The 19,528-nt window shown below is 41.5% G+C and overlaps 1 pseudogene across 1 annotated transcript; it reads right to left on the reverse strand.

The window, feature by feature from the left end:
• Positions 1-5,122: 5,122 nt before the first annotated feature.
• On the reverse strand, positions 5,123-11,338 carry LOC125519620 (fatty acyl-CoA reductase 1-like; annotated as a pseudogene). Its single transcript, XR_015610978.1, has 9 exons — positions 11,218-11,338; positions 11,014-11,117; positions 8,601-8,800; positions 8,021-8,121; positions 7,669-7,861; positions 7,405-7,565; positions 7,213-7,294; positions 6,675-6,944; positions 5,123-5,255 (listed from the first exon to the last, which is right to left on the reverse strand). The product of XR_015610978.1 is annotated as a fatty acyl-CoA reductase 1-like (transcript).
• Between the last annotated feature and the right edge of the window lie 8,190 nt (positions 11,339-19,528).

Below are 19,528 nucleotides of genomic sequence, written 5' to 3' on the forward strand. Positions count from 1 at the left end.
GAAGATGGCCAGTTGGCGGTGGCGGGAGGAGTGGTGGGATTGGGGATGGCGGGGCAGAAGTCGATGGCTGGGAGAGGAGGGGCAGGAGTGAGAGGGCGAAGGGGCTGGGGCAGAAGTCGAGGCAGGAGCGAGAAGGAGAAGGGGCGGATTTTTATTCGCCCCTACGAATAGCCTCCTCGCCTCCTCGCCTCATACGAATTTGTTCGAATTTGAAGAAACAGATGTTGGTTGGCAACATGCCTACGAAAGCAACACAAGCCACTATCATGGCAACATTTACATGAAAGCAACACAGGTCAATATGATGGCAACAAATAGAAATATGTAGAAAGTTTCCCAAAATTTGAACTTTATACTGTCACTTTATGCTAAATTCCGAGGTTTTCACCTGAAATTCAACCGGGCATTATTATATAAATAATAAAAATAAAAAATATAAGAACTTCACAATCTATCTATGTTTGTTTATAAGATCATGTGTAGGAAATTTGAGGTGATTTTGAGGTGGTCGAAAAAATCACGTTGTTAGAAAAGCTGGTGTGACCGTCGCCGCCTTGCCCTCCTCGTCTGACAACGGATGTTCTTGATCCCACCTCGCCTTCCCCTTTGCTCTTTGACATTTCTGCCTGGCCGTGCATCGCGGACTCCAGCAACGCACTGGACGTACCTTACCGGGACCCGCCAACCCAGGTGCGCACCCAACCTCGACGCCGGACCCCAGGACCTTGGAGCCGAGCTGTTTTTCGCAAAAGAGCACATCCACACGCTATGCTTCGTGCAATGCAGCCTCAAGACGGAGAAGCTCACAGTTATAGTGGACGTGCATGCACATCACGCTCCCGGTGCCTTTGAATCTCGCCGTCCCCTCACTCTCACCATCGCCGCCATGCCCTTCTCGTACGCCAAGGGATGTTCTTGAGCCCCGTCGCCGCCATGCCCTCCTCGTACGCCAAAGGATGTTCTTGAGCCCGCCTCGCCTTCCCCTTTCCTCTTTGCCATTTCCGTCTGGCCGTGCATCGCAGACTCTAGCAGCACGACTGCGTTTGAACTCATCGTCCACCTCCCTACACTGGACGCACCTTATCGGCACCCGCCAACCTAGGTGCGCGCCCACCCTCGACGCCAGACTCCAAGACCTTGGCGCCGAGCTGTTGCTCGCAACAGAGCACATCCACACGCACTGCTTGACTGTTCCTCTTTGACATTTCCACCTGGCCGTGCATCGCGGACTCCAGCAGCGCAGCCGCGTTTGAACTCATCGTCCACCTCCGCACACTGCACGCACCTTACCGGCGGGTGCGCGCCCACCCTTCTTCCGCCCCCTTCCTCCGTCCCCTCACTCTCACTCTCACCGTCGCCGCCTTGCCATCCTCGTCCGACAACGGATGTTCTTGATCCCGCCTCGCCTTCCCCTTTGCTCTTTGACATTTCTGCCTGGCCGTGCATCGCGGACTCCAGCAACGCACTGGACGTACCTTACTGGGACCCGCCAACCCAGGTGCATGCCCAACCTCGACGCCGGACCCCAGGACCTTGGAGCCGAGCTGTTGTTCGCAACAGAGCACATCCACATGCTATGCTTCGTGCAATGCAGCCTCAAGACGGAGAAGCTCACAGTTATAGTGGACGTGCATGCACATCACGCTCCCGGCGCCTTTGAATCTCGCCGTCCATAGTCATGGTGTTTATCCAGCGACGTCTAGCACCCTTGTTAAAACGAAAAATAACTGCAAATGAGAAGCAACAAAGTGGGAAGGAAACAAAAACGAACCTACAACAGAGTGCAAGCCAGATTGTTTCAACATGCGCTGCACTATCACTTTGTGCTAAATTTCGAGGTTCTCACCTGAAATCCAACCGGGAATTATAAATATAAAAAAACTCAAAAAATGTAAAAACTTAGCAACGTTGATGTAGAGGCCCTCTGTGGTCGATTAGCCTCCAACAGAGTACCAGAAAAGGCTTCGAGATGGGATCTCGCAAGAACAGAAGTTTGCAGTGGCGGAAAAAGTATGTTGTTTGGCTTTCTGATATATTGGAAATATTTGGGAATTTATAGAGCTGGAATTAGGTCAAGAGGTGCCACGAGGGGCCCACAAGTCTAGAGGCGCCCCCGAGGCGCGGGCTGATCGCTCCCTCGTGGCTCCGCACGTCTTCTCTTGAAGCTTCAAGGGTCCCTTCTGGTCTACAAAAAATCGTAAAAAAGTTCCGTAACGTTTGGACTCCGTTTGTTACTTATTTCCTGAAAAGCAAAAAAAACAAAAAAAATAGCAAATGGCACTGAGCACAAGGTTAATAGGTTAGTCTTAAAAAATGATATATAATTGCAAAATAAACATCCATGATTGATACTATAATAGCATGGAACAATAAAAATTATAGATATGTTGGAGATGTATCAGGAGGCAATGTAGTGTTGCTATTTTGTGACCTAAAAATCTTGTAAACATTAACGCGCAAATCGAAGCTGCATCTCCAATTTTTGGATTTATATGAGAGGTGGATTTCCTATTTTAGAACAACAAAATATATTTGTTAAGTTAGCGGCGTGTATGGTTGCCCACACGCTGCTAGTGTGATGTTTAACGGTGTTTAGGCTCTAGAAGGAGGGCTACTAATAGAACGTTAAGATTTTAAGCACACTTACATATTGTTTTCATTGATGTGCGAAAATTAATCTTTCCATGGTGTCATATGGCATGTCATCATTGGAATATGCGGTTACACATTCAATGTGTTACACAAAACTTATGAGATGTGTTAACGACCTACGGATGCCAGTGGAGATTCGTAGGTTCGAAGGGGGGAAGTATCCAATTTGATGAGCGGGAAATCTGGATTCTCGTGACCTAAAAAATCTTGTGTACATATAATCCAGAAAAATCAAAGTTGCATCTTCAATTTTTATTTATATGAGAGGTGGGTTTGCTATTTTAGAACAAGATAATATATTAGTTAAGTTAGGAGCGTGTACGGTTGCCCACATGCTGTTAGTGTGATGTTTAGCAGCGTTTAGGCTCTAAAAGGGACGCTGCTAATAATACTTTAAGATTTTAAGTGAATTTCCATAATGTTGTAATTTTTATTTGAAAAAAAGTTTTGATGGTGTCAATATGCATGTGATCACTAGAACATGTGTTTACAAATTCAATGTTTTACACAAAAGTTATGAGACATATAAACGACCCATCGATGTCAGCCTAGATTTAATTTGTAGATTTGAAGTGGGTGGGATTATCCGATTTGTGAGGGGGCAATGTAGTGTTGCTATTTTTGTGACCTATAGTCTTGTATACATATAATGCAGAGAAATCAAAGTTGCGTCTCCAAATTTTGGATTTATATGAGAGGTAGGTTTGCTATTTTTGAATAACATAAATATACTAGCTCAGCTAGTAGCATGTATGGTCGCCCAAATGCTGCTAGTGATGTTTGAAAAATAAACTTTGCATGTTGTCATCATGCATGTGATAAATATAATATGTGGTTGCAAATTCAATGAAATACACAAAAGTTCTGAGATATGTGAGTGTCGTCCATTCGCCAATCAGCTCATATATATTTTTATTTTGAGAACACGTTAGAAGCACACCGCTATTTGTACGTCCGTTAGCAGCGTTCCTTAACAACAAATATTTTTGGTTGTTTGAACCCAAACATGCGGTCTGACGGTGTGGTGATGCTAGTTTTGTCGCTTTCTTGGTAAGATGAACGCTTCTAGTTTACAGCCAGCCTTCTTGCAGCATCTTTGTTACTCAAACACTGATGGCGTTTCGAGGTAGAATAGCTCCCATGGTGTACAACACTAGCACCGGTTATTTAGTTGGCACACTGCTAGTTATGTAGCAGTAGAAGCGCCAAGATTTTTCTAGGCACCGTGGGTGGTTGGTCAAGTTAAAAGCCATGTTTCTTTCTTGACGAACGTTGCTACTAGCAAAATCATATAAGGGGTTTTCCTACTAGTGATGTGGTATAATTTCTTGGGGTTTTCCATCATGTACCCTTTTAAAAGATGTCAACTTGTACATATTACATCTCCTCAATGAAAAGGTAGCCCTTCGGCCGGTTACTCGAAAAAATGATTATCTTCCCCTAAATGCCAATCTTCATATCAGTAGGTTATCTATGGTTCACTGAACCAGATGTAAGTCCAGGAGTAATGCTCATGTTAAAAAAGGCTTGGTTCTTCCAATTGGTTTTGATGCATACCCTGAAATATTTGGCAGGGTTACACAAGACCACAGAGAAGTCTCTTCTATAGAAGAGTGATGGAGGTCATGTATGAGAAGAATAATTTGTTCCTCGGGGTGTGGGGCAAGCATAGCTCTACCTCTCACTCCATGTAATTTGTGCAATCATGTTTTCTTTATGTTAGTTGTATGTTACGTATTTTATGAATCAAAACATTGTTTTCATTCACCCACAAAAAACATTGTTTTTGTTAACCTCTTGGTTCATACATCAATCTTATAATTGTCTGCAAGAGTAGATTCGGCCGAACATTTGTAGTTATAAGAACAAAATATAGAAAAAAACACATACAAAGTTCCGCGTTCTATAACCAATACTCACAAGTTTGAGAAAATTCTTATAATAGTAACTTGCAAGGTTGTCAGAATAAATCACGATTTTGTTATACGATTCTACGACTTTACGATCCAACCTAACCCCTATGATTCTACGACTTTAGTTCATAGAATCTGCATTTCTACGATCCTGATAGTGAAGATTCTACGATTTGTGATCCTACCATCGGTGCTCCGATCCGATTCAATATCGCGATTCTGACAACCTTAACTCGACTGCACTAATATTTCTTGTAACTATTACACACATGTAACACGTATTATTCCATGATAGTTCGGACACACCACATTTTTTATATCATACAAAATATGTTTATGGCCATGAAATATATACACCTATATTTCGCCTATGTATGTTTGAGGTACATACGTGGGAAGCATGAGCATGCTGTTATACATGAGATATATAAACATTACATCACATACATAAACGACATACATGATTACTATTAGAAATAGATATTCTAATGTCTTCTCCCCTATGCACTTCTGTAAGCTTTGTTCATCTAATTATTATTGCGAGCATATGTCAGAGCAGCCGGAATGTGTGTGTTGATGAGATATGAGCCCCAATCGATGCATGCAGGATCACAATCAAACGTGGATCCATCCTTCAGCTGGTCTGTAGAGTTTATTGCCCACAAATTTCTCATGTTCGTGTCATCAAAGCTTCATAGGACGGAGGGAAAAGTTAGATCAGTATCGTAGATGTAAATAAGCACATAATAATTTAGCCAAGAACGATAACAAAATTGTTTGCAAAGTTTGTACATATCCGCCAACAAATAAAAACCCTTGATATAGATGTAGAAATTGAGCATTTGTTATTGCTTGCACATGCATGGTGTGCTTCTTGATGTATCTTATAGTTGATAAGTGGGTTTAATGTGTGATGGTAATATTAGTTGTATGCGTATCTTAATAGCTTGCATGAATACAATACTCCCTTTGTTTCTTTTTAGTCTTCTTATAAAATTTGGTCAAAGTCAAACTTTATAAAGTTTGACTAACTTTGTAGGAAAAAATATCAACATTTACAATACTAAAACTATACCGTATGAAAATTAATTTCATGATGCATCTAATAATATCGATTTCATATTGTGAGTGTTGATAAATTTTTCTATAAACTCTTACAAAGTTGACAAAGTTTGACTTTGACCAAATTTTATATGCGGAATATAATGATACAGAGGGAGTATTGTCATTTTTCTTGGTAATATGAGGCACCAATGAAAATATTGTATGGACAACACTAGATTTTGAATCATTGCTATACCTTTTCCATTAACGAAAAGCACTAGCTGGTCCTTGACCATAAATGGTACAAACTTTGGGCAAGATGTGTGTATTGGAAAGAATAGAACTACCAACTACCGCTAGCTATGACATGTTGTGGTGATGTACTATTCAAAACATAACATAGACATGGAGCAACTAATGGTAGGTTTTGTGGAATTTACAGTTAACCATTCCAATGAATAAACATTCAAAGAACTAAGTCACACTGAGAAAATAAAGCTAGCGTTGTCAACAAATTCATAAGCTCAAGAAACATTCAAAGAACTTAATGCTATCTTCTGCGAAATGAGAGTTGGAAGAATTTGAGACTATAAGAATGAAATAAAGTTATGTTCTAATATAATATAATTGAGTGGAAGATGCTCACACCCTTTGAAGAACGCATATGGGGCGTACAACTTGGCGACAAGTATCAGGAAATTGTAGCCACGTTTGAGCTTATTGTAATGCTGGGACAATGAATGCCCAAATACACTCATCACATGCAACGTCTGTATATCACAAGATTACACAAGTCATTACATAATTCATAGTTGTAACATATTTATTTGACAATTCCTTGTATGACCCCATTTAAATGAGCTGAATATACATGTTCAACTTTTTTCTGTAAGATTTGTCCATCTCTTGTATAACTCGATAGATTCTAAGTTGCACTATTGCAACACCAATTAAAGCAAAAAAATTCTTGGAGATTGAAACTTCAGATTTTTAGCAAGTATTAATGGCATCTTTATATCCACTTAGATAAGGGTATACATCAGTTTAAAAGAAATTTGTACATACCTCTAGTGCTAGGTTATACCGCAGGATCATGTATAAACGAAAAAATGTATATGTCTTGAAAAATTTCACCCTTCTATCCTTGACAATCCTCCCGTCCTTGGTTACACGAGGATTAGAGCGGAAATACTCATAGCCTGATTCCAGAAAAGTGGAAAAAAGCAATGGGTTCCGATGGCCTGTGGTTACATGGTAAATTGCCTGTGTTCCATGTGTGTCCCAATGAATGGCCATGGCGACCATAAGTGCATTAATTACCATGTCTCCTGGTATCTATAACATATTGCAGTTTTGTAATTAAAGTCAAAACCATAACTGTAATAAGTGCATGTAAATGTATATAATAGTTCATTACAATATGAGTGAAATGTATAGACCACTCAAGGCATATATTACGTGCACTAAAAGCACCCTAATATATTGACAATGATATATAGGAACTATATTTGATATAACTGTCAAAAAACACGATGCACATAGACACACACACACTTTTGCCATGTGTATGCATTTATTGAATTCTGTTTTTTCCAATACTCACCACATCGACAATGACAGTACGATCGGCGATAAAACACGGAAGTTTCTGGTCATTGTAAGCAACATACAACATATCCATTGTCCTACAACCAAAGTGAAACAATCTGTTAACATGCATGGAATTTAACTACTATCACAGATACGCAAAACCATTTACTATCAACAACAAAAAAGTTAATTTTAATAGGTTTACCTAGTTCCCTCCGTCCAACCAGGCATTGGTTCTTGGAAAGTGCTAGATATGATGCTTGGCCGTACTATGACAGCTGGAAGGTCTCGTCCTAAGGTTCCTAGCAAATCTCCCCCATGGCCTTTGTGAGTGAATACACGTTAGGCCAACCAAAGTGCCTAGCCCTGGAAAAAATTTATACCACATGTTAATTATGTTATCTATTTCTTCATGGTCACATCTATGAGATGAAATTAGTTAAGAAAGTATGTATATGTTTATCCAGACCTTTTCAATCCAAGTTCCTTCATTTTCCTTTTCTCTATCTTGTCATTAGAGAATTGTATCCTGAGTTTTGACTTGACACTCTCAACTAATTTTATCTCAGATTGGATGTCCAAGTTATAGTCTTTCTTTAGTGCTTTGCCTACATCAAACGGTTTCTCCAATAACAGGCCTTCTTGCTCCCCGGCTGCGAAAGCTACTCAAGACAAGAACATTATTATATGTGTTTATAGAATGTTTCACACACACACACACAAACACACACACACACACACAACTAGATGATCCAACCATATTTATCTGTCATCAATTTAAGAAATATGAGCTAAGAAGCAGGAGCAGAGGACGTGCTTACCAGTGGAAACATGAAGGAGCATTTTAAGATTAGCACACTTCTTTGCTAAATCGCACACGTGGGCAACTCCTAAGGTATTTGATGCCAGAGCGACATCATATCTGCACATGGATTGTCCAAGGAGATGTTGAGTGAGTTTAAGCCCTTTATAACAATACAACAAATGGTGGACATATAATTTTCCTATGGATTTTCCTTAGTAAAATTATTCTCTTATTTCTTAATAGTTTTCTTATATAGCGGACACCCAAAAAGGTGACACATGTCTAGAAAACACGTTAGAACAATATACATAGACTACCCATATGCCATATGTATTATCTGCCTACTACATGTACAATTAGATAACACATTTTTATTTAGAAAAACCAGAAGACAATTTTGACATGACACAATTTATAAAATGAAACTTTAATCGTTACTTTTATGCGAATCTAATGACTCTATATTCAGGAAACTATTGATACTAGTTTCTCCTCATTACTAGGTACTTTGAATCAGATGGTCCCGTCCATCGATTGACAAATAAATCCTTCTAAGTCAGCTGATATATATGCAACCCTTTTTATATTATACGCACCTCTCATAGAAGCTAGTAGTTGCAGCTACACTCACAATGACATGGATATCCTCAGAGATCTGTTCAACCATAGAATTTCTGAGTGCACAGGTTTCCTTAGTGATGTCTCCAGGTAGAGGGGAAATTTTATTTTTGATAAAAGAGTTGAAATCAGCTCCATGCTTGCTTCGCAGAACATCAAAAAGTTTTGTTGCTACAACCTGTACATAAGAGGATAATAAAGGATAGATTTGAAAATATAATTAGATATCACAAATAAGTCAATAAATATTTATTTTTATTTCTATTTTTATTTTGAACATCCAATGTTATTGGAGGGACCAAATATCAATAGGGAATAATTGTAATATTGTTTTCTTGGATTTTTAAAGCTACAAGTATCTTTATGGTCAATATATTTAGATCAAAATATAAATTTGGTGTTAATTGCACATCTATACATGTATGAGTACTATGCAATTGTGGTGCAAAGTACATGTGTGTGTGTGATGAGCGTACACTCTAGAGTCCAAACTTAAATGTACTGAAATGTGAGGGTTTCATCTTCGGTGTGTTGATTGTTTTTGAGCAATATTATTTTGTTTGTCACATAAAATAATATTTAACTATATATGGAAAGTAATGTTATTCTAAAACAACTAAAATTCTTTACCAAATAATATATAACTTTTGTGGTGTATATGTTTAATCATAATTGATTTGGGGACAAATAGTTATTATCAAGTTTCCAGATATATCATTTGTCTTAATACCCATTTGTGTCCCTCACATAAGATGATATTACATCGTAAGCTTCCTGGTAGTTTCCATGTGATGTTAGGCCAACACGTGAGGTTAATAAGTCTTACTTCCACTCATGTTCTCCCATTTTTCTAAAATACATGATGTAATAGACACCCTTTGAAGTTTCAAATATGACAATTGCTGTTTTAAATGAGTATGCAAAAAATAGGAAATATTTCTTGAAAAGGAATAATTGTTTAGCATTAATTAGCAATATTATTTTCACTACTCTAGTTATATGGGATAGTCAAAGTGAAGCAAGTTTGATTGGAATTTTTCTTGCTAGCTTATGCTTCTTCCAATAGGTCCTTGTGTAGTTAGGATAGGAACATTCTTCTTAGAATCGTCTAGTATGAAAAAATCGGACGAGATTTGAGGTAGGAAAATGTACGATGACTGGATTTTGAAGTCCCACTCAAAGACTGGTATCCATGGGTAAGAGTTTTACACATTCGGACTTTACCACAGTGTCTTGCACGAGCGGCTAAAATATATGTCTTGCACGCATGAAGCGTTCATGCTGGGTCGTAAGAATGGGCCATAAAAGGATTTAGTATTAAGTGTTGGCTCATGAAAATTTTATTTCAATCTGAACCGTCAAAAGTTACTTTATTATGAGGGTCCACATATTGACGGCCATATATTTCTGTTTATAGTGGGAATTTCTAACATATCTGTCTATTCTTTTTTGTATTTTGTGCAGCTTATGTTTCTTCTGGCAGGTCCTTGTGTAGTTAGGATAGGGACATTCTTGACGGAATCTCTAGTATGAAATCAAACTCTATTGATAATATTTGGGGATTATTTTTTCACCTTCTTATTTCATTTGGAACCCATCAATGCATAACTTTCAAAACAGATTATTTGTCTCTAAGACTTGTGATCTCTTACTATGTCCTAGTTATGAATAATAGATCCAACGATCACGATAGTTTTGATGTTGTAGATTAACTTTGTGATTTTAGTAGTCTGGATAAATTTTTGGAGGTGTTTGGTTGGGCTTCTTTTTAACTTTTGCAATCTGGCTTATAAGCCAAAAGGATTCTATTTGTGGGCTTTTGGCTTCGGCCGTTGACTTATGACTCAATATTGATACATGATGATCCAAGCCAAAAGCCCATAAATAGGCTAAAGTGAAAAACAAACAATAAGCCCAACCAAACATGCTTTTGGTTCGAACCCCAAAAACAAAATGGGGGAAAGAAGAAAAAACTGATTTCAGATCCCGGGCTCCGTTCATCCCGGATTTAAAAAAAATCAGGATTAGGGTTTTAAAGTTCAATATGCTAAAATAAAAGAAAAACATGTATAGTGATGCAGGTCAGTTTATGTAAAGTTTCGTGATGAAATAGATTTGGTGTTATCTACACACAGAACTAAGCATTTCTAGCACCCAAAATCCAACATCCATATATATCAACATAGATTTTCTAGCATCCACATAGATTTTCTACGATCCATATATATCAACAGGTTTAATTTCCAACATCCAACATCTATGTTTCATTTTCATTAAAGATGTATTACAAGGACTAAATTAATGGAGTACACGTCAATAGTATTTTTTATATCATATATAATGCGAAAGTGTATTAGCTTTTGATTTCTTTGATCTCAGAGGCGAACATACCTCGGTGAGCACGCGATGCTCGGCGGATGCGGCGTCTGGCGCGCGCACAAGGAGGTAGAGCTTCCTCACATCCGGCTGGACCCTTAGGATCTTCTCCACCAGCACTGCATTGCACCATACAAATGAGCATACGTACGTTATATTGCATAAATAGAGAGAAATCAAGGAGAACAAGTGCATGCATGAGTACGTAGAGTCATGTACTTTTCCCGAGGAAGCCCGTGGAGCCGGTGATTAGGATGCTCCTGTCCCTGAAACACCCGATCACCGCAGCGGCGTCCATGGCTTCCAGGGTGTGCCAGTCGACGCTCGGATGCACCCTGCCTGCCTAGGTCGCTGGATTAATCCTGGCTGGGTGCTTGCTATTTATAGGCACGACAACCATTTGCGTGGGTGATACGTACGTACTCCTTTCTCTTCAGGAAACGTGGGTGCCTTATGGCCATAGCATTTTATGCAACGGAATTTAGATACTACTCCCTCCCTCCCATAATATAAGATGTTTTTTTTACACTAGTGTAGTATCAGAAAACGTGTTACATTATGGGACGGAGGGAGTACAGTACTCCCTCCGGTCCTTATTACTCTGCATATTAGGTTTGTCCGAAGTCAATCCTATTCAACTTTGACCGAGTTTATATAAAAAATTATAAACATTCACATAACTACACCAATATCTTTAGATTCATCTTGTAATATATTTTCATATTATATTTATTAGATATTATAGATGTTAATAATTTTTAATATAAATTTGATCAAACTTAGCAAAGTTTGACTTTCGGCAAAACCAATGTGCAGAGTAAAAAGGACCGGAGGGAGTAGTTACTAGTAGGTATACACGTGCATTGCACGTCTTGGAATTAGGTATAGAGGTGGTAATTTTGACTCAAGGACAAGAAGTGATTGAATCACTTCAGAATTATTCAGTGCAAATGACGATTTTGCATTTATAAATATAAAGGTTGGATTTAGTATAAGTATAATCCTCATTTATTTATTTTTGTTGGGCTGAGCTCGTTGATTGGTGACAAAAGTGAGGAATCAGAAAATAAGTGAAGGAAAATGAACAACCTATTACCGGGCGCATGTAGCATGGTACCAAGACCCGTCAAAGTCAATAGCCGCGTGTAACACCCGGGTCGTGATACCGTGCCTTGCGACGTGTCCGGTGATGCATCCGTAGGCCCTATTTCCATTTTGTTTTGTAATTGGAAACTTGACTCGTAGACTTGCTCGTTGCCAGTAGACTGGACTGCCAGTTGAGACACACACACCACTCCTTATATTTGACTCGTAGACTCTAGGCTTGTACCAGCGTTATTTGCTTGTACTGTAAATATTACAAGGACCGGTAATTTTTTTTAGAAAATGAGGATTTCCCTCGGCCTCTGCATCTGAACAATGCATGCAGCCATTTTATTAATTATTCATAAAGACCTTACAAAGTACTAGTACATTAGGTAGCCTAAAGCCATCATCTTAGTAACAATTATCGCTACTCCTATCCACCTGATGAAGGGGTGCCGATAGTCCGAGTCTAATACCAAACAGACATCACACAAATGCCTAACATCTAAAGAAGTGGTTCGACGCACTCTTTGTGTCGTCTCCGCCATCTTCCACCAATCCATTTTCAGAGCAGAAACTAATGCACCGACCTTGCCAGGCCTCTCTGCCATCAACGCCACCATGACACCAGACATCATCCTCCTCCTGGACGAGTCCATGTCTGCGCATCGGACTCCGAGTCTCCACAGCACCTCGTCGCCGAGATTCACCGCAATCAATGTGCAAAGATGAAGCACCGCTCCACCAAAGAAGCCGTCCTCTGTTCCCTCGAGTCCGTGTGTACCTCCATGAATGACGCCCCCAAGGGGGAAACGACACCAGAGTGCCGCCGTCATCCGATCTACTGATTTAGGGTTTCCCCCGGAGGTAGCAGAGAGTGGCCTTTAACTTCTCCACGGCGATGCCTTCAAGAAGGGAATGACACAGACAGTGCCACCACCGCCGGCCTTGGCAGTAGCCGAAAGCAAGTTTTCACCCAGATCTGTTCGAAAAAACTCAATCTCTCGTGCATGGGCCGCCGCGTCCTACAACGTCCCGAGAGCAGGATCCCAAGATCCGCCGCCACTGGCGCCGCAAAAAGGACCCACCACCTGGCCGTCATCCCTTACGAAGGGGACGGCGCGACCATCGTGTTCGGATCCGGCACCACGCCAACGCCTCCGGCCGCCCCCAATCACATCGGTGAAGGAGGACAGTCAACGCACGCGCCCACCACTGCTTAGGACCGCCGGATGGCGCTCGAGGCTAGCCACCCGGAGGAGAACCGATCTGGGGTGGGAAACCCCGGATCCGCCACCGCCAGCCCCCGCAGCGCCGCCGGGATACCATCGGGCTGCCACCTGAGCGCGCCAACTCCGCCTCCATGTCGTACGCCTAGGGGTGCCGTCGCATCTCAGCCAGAGGATCCCCTCGTTAAGAAAGGAGGAGGGCCCGCAGTCCGCCGTCCGCCGGGCGAGCTTCGCACGCCGGCCTCCTCCAGCGGCGGCGGGGAAGCACGGGAGGAGGGAGGTCGAGGGTGGTGGCGGCTAGGGCGCCCGAGTCGCCCCCCTGGAGGCGACGCGAGCAATATCTGTTTCTGTTTTTGTTTCTCTATGAGTCTACATCTAACCACAAGTTCAAATCCAACACCTGGGTTTAAATCCTCGCAGAGGCAAATTTAGGTTCCTATTTATTCTAGAGGAGCAGACTTTGCTGGTACTCACGCATTAATCATTGAGTAAGCTCGGTGCTTAACTAAGATTAAAAATCCTAGTACTCATACTTAAAATGCCGTATGCATCCCTAGTTAGTGCAGAGGCCAGGAAGTGAAATTCTCCCGATTGTTTTTTAATTTACAAGGGCCAGTAATACTTGTGCTATTGCTAGTAGCAGCAATACTGTCGAACTGTGCGAACTTGAGAATCTGGCCTGGACTTTGCTGATGTTACCTACTATACAAACTCCATGTATAGCTCTCCAGAAAGTTTTTTTTAGAAGTTTTGAGGGGGGAGTATGACGGGCACAATTCTCTAATAAAAAGATAAAAGAACGGTCATAATGCCAGGGCAACTAATCAAGGATTACTCCTTGGGGAGCCCCGCAAAAGTCACGTTTTGGTGGGCTTGGAATATGCCATTTGGTGCGCTCTCGGCCGCCTAACGTGTCACGTGTTGGGCGCTCTTTTTTGGATCTTGCTTTTTATTTTCTGATCGAGGTATCTGCTTTTACATGATTTGTTTTCGGTTTTCCTTAGACTTTGAAACATATATTTCTTGCCCAAAAAGACGTGTTCTTTTTGTGCCTCTCCAAAAAGAAAAAAAATGTGTTTTCTTTTTTCACCTTACGTGGGAGGCACATATTTATTTCTTGTGGAGGTACGGATTTGTTTCCGTAATGTGCCTCTCGGAAAAGGAAAAATAAAATGTGTTTTTTCTGCAAGCAGCACAGATTTACTTTTTGTATAGACACGGATTTTCTTCCGTGAGAGGCACAGACGTACCTCTCGAAAAAGAGAAAAATGTGTTTTTTATTTCGTAAAAGGCACATATTTACATCTCTTGTAGGCACGTTTTTTCTTTCACGAGAGCCACAGATTTACTTCTCGTGGGGGCATGAATTTGCTTCCACGCGCTGTGCCTCTCAGAAATGGAAAAATACACATTTTCTTAATTTTTTGCTTCTACGAGAGGCACATATTTTCTTCTTGTGGAGGCTCGGATTTGCTTCCGTGAGAGGCATAACTTTGCCTCTTCGGAAAAGAAGAAAGTACTCCTGAATCAGTTTTTTCATGAAAAAAGAAGTTCATTGAGACTATCAACATATGATATAGTTTTAAAGATCTTAACGCGAGGAATTCAACGTGAAAATATTTCGAGATTTGGACGCACGGTTTAGGAGATAAAATATTTTGAATAAACGAATCTATGAAAAAGAGAAAACTCCCAGTTTGCAACAAGTGGTGCACATGAAGTGAACTTTCAGGGGGCTCCATAATTAGCCTGAGTCAAGGGAAGGTAGGAGTGACCTTTGCAAAGAGTACTACTTAATTAGTCATTTCATGATGGTGCGGGTCAAGACACACTATATTTGCCAAATATGTGCCATCCCGAGTCCTCCTGCCAGAAAGAAGGTTTCGGGCTTTCAGCCCAGAATAAAAATATTTTTTATTTGTGATTTCTTTTTGTCTTTCATAGATACATGTTACTCACTCTGTAGAGAAATATAAGATCGTTTGGATCACTAAATTAAATTAATGATCTAAATGATTTTATATTTATTTATTACGGAGGGAGTAATTTATATATATTGCTCTAAGCCTAATAATAACTGCAGGGCCAAGAAAGCCTAGATTCTATCTTTTTGTGCTAATAACTCCAGTGCTGGGGAAGCTTCACTCCTTGTTTCGTTCCTTGGGACAAGGCGTCACGCTAGCACACTTAGGTAAGCCACCTTATCATGGCCCAAAATTCTCCGGCTGGAAGAAGGATTTGATATTGAAGAGGAGGAGGACCTTATAATGATCCTAGCTATGCACATCAATAAAAAGCCGAAGCACGATGGTTCAGTGTGGGTCGGCAGAAAATTTGGAAGGATAAGATCGTTGCCGACAACAGATTGATGAGGCACTGTTTTGTGGATAATTCCGTATACCCCAGGTCAGAAGGTTTAGGATGAGCACCGAGTTGTTCAGACGCATTGCAAAGAAACTGGCGAGCCATGATGATCAGTTTTTTCAGCAAAGGAGGAATGCCGCCAGAGAACTCGGGCATAGCACCTTTCAAAAGGTGACAGCCACCGTATGTTGGCATACGGTATTTCGGCTGATCTAGTTGATGACCACTTGGCCATGGGTGAGAGTCAAGCCATCATGTGTGTCAAGCGCTTCGCTTTCGAAACTGTGCAAGTGTTTGGACCGGAGTATTTGAGACCTCCCAATGCTGGAGACGACTCAAGGCTTTTGGAGATGAACAAAGCTCAAGGGTTCCCATGTATGCTTGGCTCAATAGATTGCATGCATTGGAGTTGGAAGAACTGTCCTAAGGCATGGCATGGACAATTCCACGGACAGAAAAAGGGTTTCACTATAATCTTTGAAGCGGGTGGCCGATCAAGACTTGGATTTGGCATGCTTTTTTTGAAATGCCTGGAGCTTTGAATGACATCAACGTTGTTAATAGGTCACCACTCATGAATATGATTGCAAATGGTGAACTGCCACTGGTGCAGTTTGTAGCAAATGGCCATACATACAACTATGGCTACTATCTTGCGGATGGCATCTACCCAAAATGACAAACATTTGTGAAGCCATTGAAAAAACCGGAAGTTAAGAAAAAACTAGATTTCCATAATGCTGGGTGGCGTCTAGGAAATATGTGGAGAGAGCTTTTGGGATTTTGCAAGCCCAGTTTGCTATTGTGAGAGGACGGGCTAGATTTTGGGATCAAAAGATCCTTTGGTATATCATGCACGCTTGTGTGAGCATGCATAACATGATCATCGAGAATGAGCATGGCCCAGATTTTAGATTACTCTCAGTATGAGCTCTTGGGACATCCCGTGCGAGTGCGGCGGAGGGCTGCGAGGGTGGCCCGATTTGTTGCCTCCTATCATTGCCATTCGACGTGCCGAAACGCATGATGATTTTCAAAAGGATCTAATTGAGGAGTGGTGGGCATGGAATGACCGACAAAACGCATGATGATTTGTATGTTTGATGTTGTATTGTTGAACTATTTGTTGCGTTGGAAGATAAACTATTTGTTTGAGTTGTAATAAAATTGAACTATTCATTGTTGATATATTTTTTATGTGTTTGATCTTTTTGGTTTTGTTTAGAGTGTCATATGTTGTTTATGCTGGGCACGCGTGCGTTTATTGCAACGCCTGCTGGAGTGGCTCTCGCGCGCTATATTTTGCAGCAGCCGCTGGAGCCAGCACTGAGCTGCATGCAAAAGCTGACTATTTCAGCGCTGCAAAGGTTTTTTTTTTTGCGCGTCGCATGTTGCACGCCTGTTGAAGATGCTCTCACTAACTTGTTCCAGGCGTTGGTTCCTCCGCGACCAAAAGGCGACCATCATCATCATCGCTCACGGCACTGACCATTGAGGCCACAGTGGGCACGACAAGTGCGCATCGCCCAAGACTTGGACCGTTTCAAAGTATCGCAAGCTGCCATGGCCGTCTTCTTCTTCCTCCTCCTCTCGTTTGCGCTCGTGGTGCCAGACTGCCAGGTGAGTGGCTGCACTGTGCTTTTGGCATGAACAGAAGCGACGCAGGCAGACCAGTCTAGATTCTACATGATGATGTCGACGGATGCTTGCTGGCGTGCACGCTGCTGCAGGGCGTCCCTTTCTTGATTTTCAGCAGCTGGCAGTCCAGTCTATGGCTGTGGGTTGTGAGAGTGAGACACAGACACCACTCTCCATATGTTTTATTCTGCAGCCAAACAATAATGCATATTTCAGCAATCTAATATGATTTTGGAATTTTCTGTGGAAAGTCATGCTAGTGGACACGCACGCACGAACGACTTCCCAATACAATACAATACAATACAATACAATACTCCAATACAATACTCCATTGTTGAGGGAGGCTGTGAATAATAATGATCCACTAGTACTAGTACTACCTTTTACCGTCTCAAAGCAGAGCACGTTAGCGTCACTTCTCATTTTGCCTGCTGGACCCTGAATTTGAACGCACGGGTTTCTGCTTGGAACAGCGGGGAAATGTTGTTGCCAAATGCTCGCGTTTTCAGGCAGGAGGAAATAGTTTCTATGGAGGGGCACCACCAACGCTGACACTTAAATCACCCGCAACCATCTGCACTGCATGGTACGGACATGTTTTTGTCATCCAACGTGGCCCTGTATCAGGAGCTTTGCGGGAAAAAATAGGCCCGCGAGCTTTCCCGCCGGACATTAGCTGCCCGCATTCATGCCCGCATTGACGCCGGCCCACAGCGGATGTGACCTCTCACTAGCGCCGGCATTGAAGCAACTCGTCGGCGGAGGGCACCGCCTGAAGCTACCTAAATCTATTGGTGAATTGAAGCTCATTCAGTACTTGAACATCGGAAATAATTCCAATATCCGAATTACCTAAATCATTGTGTGCTCTTTACCACTTTCAATTTTTTCAGTTCGGGGCCAGTGTTAAAATTGTGGCTGAAAATTTTATCCAGTTTGAGTAAGTTGATATATCTTGAAGAACATGGTCACATCCCTTACATAGGCACCAATAGCGCCGCCTGAAGCTACTTGAATCTGTTGGTGAATTGAAGCATATTCGGTACTTGAAAATCGGAATAACTCCAATATCCGAATTAGCTGAATCATTGTGTGCTCTTTACCAATAGCAATTACTTCGGTTCGGTGCCAACATTATAATTGTGCCTGACAAATTTATCCAGATTGAGTAAGTTGATATATCTTGGAAGAACATGGTCACATCCCTTACATAGGCAAGTTAGCTTGGCTCCAAAATCTCAGATACTTTTGTGTGGTCGCATCCCTTGACAGGTGCAGCAGCTGAAGCACATGAACAGCCTTGGAGGCAGTTTAGGTATCAAAGATTTCGAGAATGTCGCTAGAAAGTATCAAGCCTTAGAAACAAGAGTATATTTGAAAAGCCATCTTGAGAGATTGCACCTTGTATGAAGTTACAAAGCTGGCATGACTGCACTTGATAGTTTACATTTGGAAACTCTGGAAGGTATGATGCCACCGCCTCAAATTAAGGGGCTTACTATCGAAGGTTATAGATATGCAAAATATCCCAGCTGGTTCCTTGGCGAATCTTATTTCCAGAATCTGGAATCACTTGACCTTGTTAATTGCAGTGCCTTAGAAATCTTACCATCCATTGCCGCTCTCTTTGTAAATTTCTCCTCACTTTGCCAGGTGAATGTCCCAAACCAGAAGACATTACCTTCTGTTCTAGCCAGCCTTGAAGAGTTTGTGAATGTCCCAAACCAGAAGACATTACCTTCTCTTCTAGCCAGCCTTGAAGAGTTTGTGAATGTGAATTGCATGCTTCTTATGTTTATTTCTAACGATGAGCTAGAACAACATGACCAGAGGGAGAACAACATGATGACATACAACTTGAAGTCCCGGCTTTCTTCCATGTGGGAGCTGGATTCAGGGTCAAACATGAGAAATGTACTTTTGTCAGAACATTCATCTCTGAAGCACTTGATGACATTGATGGATGCTGATATTTCTCATCTTCAAACCATTGAAAGTGCTCTTGAAGGAGAGGGGGATGAAGTATGGGTAAAAGCAGATATCGTCAATGCAGAGGAGAGGATAAGGCTCATTTGTACAAGGAACATTGGCCTGCCACTGGTTCCACCAGCAGGACTTTGTCGGCTTGAACTTTTTTCATGCGTCCCTTGAGATGCTCCACATATCACATTGTGTGGTTGCAGCTGATTTCTTCAGTAGTGACTTGCCAC

Source organism: Triticum urartu, chromosome 7A, assembly GCF_056163025.1.
Source record: "Triticum urartu cultivar PI428250 chromosome 7A, HENAU_Tu73, whole genome shotgun sequence".
NCBI lineage: Eukaryota > Viridiplantae > Streptophyta > Magnoliopsida > Poales > Poaceae > Triticum > Triticum urartu.